This window comes from Myotis davidii, unplaced genomic scaffold (genome assembly GCF_000327345.1).
Source record: "Myotis davidii unplaced genomic scaffold, ASM32734v1 scaffold642, whole genome shotgun sequence".
NCBI classification, from domain to species: domain Eukaryota; kingdom Metazoa; phylum Chordata; class Mammalia; order Chiroptera; family Vespertilionidae; genus Myotis; species Myotis davidii.
This window is the reverse complement of record NW_006293957.1, coordinates 180,219-181,653: the sequence shown is the minus strand read 5'-3', so window position 1 is coordinate 181,653 and position 1,435 is coordinate 180,219. Positions and strand designations below refer to the sequence as shown.

Below are 1,435 nucleotides of genomic sequence, written 5' to 3'. Positions count from 1 at the left end.
CAGGAATAACCTTCAAAAAATAAAGGCAAAACAAAGATTTTTAAAATAGATTAAAAAGTGAAGAACTTGTTTCTAACAGACCAGGACTGCCAAGAAATGCTAAAATAAGTTTCATGAGCTAAAGACAAAAGAGAACCAGGTTTGGAGACTAGGGAGAGAATAAGTGAGGACGAGAGGGAGACACTGAGAAGAAGCTGAAGGATGTGGGTTTGGAGGAAGCGAGGCTGGTCCAGGAGCTGGAGAAGGTGGACAACCAGGATAGAGCAGCTATGACTCTGGAGGCAGCCCAGGTAGAGACTAAGACTCGGGACTAGCAGGGAAGGCAGTACCACGGGACTACAGTAAACTGCAGTGGCAACAACTGGAACTGAATGATGATCTGAGGAGTGTGGAGAACTGGCTGTGGTACACCCAGACTCTGCTACCTGGCTGGGGAAAACCAGCGCCTTCAGGTCAATGTTTGAGAGCCACCATGATGATGACCCTTGGCCATCATTAATAACGTCCGATTGAACTGCCTCCCACCTCTACTCACCCTGTGTTCTGGAGTGAGATTAGTGTAGCCTGGGGGCAGACAGTCTTGCTGTCCCTGGCCCTGTCTAACACAGTTGGTCTGGAGCAACTCATCCCCTGTGGAAACCACTCCTAACTGAAGTCTTTAACAGAGGACTCCACCTTGTTCTGTACCAGGGGCCAGAGTTTTCGCTCTCTCTCTCTCTCTTTTTAATCCTCACTTGAGGACATACTTGGAGGGAGAGAAAGAGGGAGGGAGGGAGAGAGAGAGAGAGAGATTGAGAGAGAGAGAGAGAGAGAGAGAGAGAGATGTAGAGAGAGAGAGAGAAACATCGATTTGAGGGAGAAGCATTGATCGGTTGTTCCTCAACTAGAGATCAAACTCACAACCTAGTTATGTGTCCTGACTGGGAATGGAACTGCCAACTTTTCAATGCGTGGGATGATGCTCAACTAACAGAGCCACTCCAGGTGGGCCAGTGTGTTCTCTTGCATAACAAGTTTGACCAGACAATGATGGATTTCCTAGCAGTTCAAGGAAAAAGCTGAGAAAGGTAAGCTGGGTCTCTGCATGTCCTACAGGATCCATGTGACAAGAGCCTGATAGAAGATCTTAGAGCCAGTGGTGAATTCTGTTCCATCAGAACCAACCTGAACATGGAGGAGCTAGACAAAGGCACTCAAGATCATGCTTAGATATTTTAAGGGGAGTCTTGCTTGGTCTCCTTATGGTATTGTGAAAAAAAAATTTTTTTAAATGAGGGAGAGGGATATTTTCTTGCATTAAAATATTTTATTTGTGGAAGTCTTAGCAGATCAAATGTAAAACTGAAGAATATAAGAGGTTTATAATTTTAATAATGAATAGCCATACACACATTAAGAGGAATGAAAATACTGCCCAGAGCAAACTGAAAGCCAT

At 44.9% G+C, this 1,435-nt stretch overlaps 1 pseudogene; it reads left to right on the top strand.

Moving 5' to 3' along the window:
• LOC107183783 overlaps nucleotides 1-649 on the top strand; it is a 9,807-nt pseudogene extending 9,158 nt beyond the window's left edge.
• Nucleotides 650-1,435: the final 786 nt, after the last annotated feature.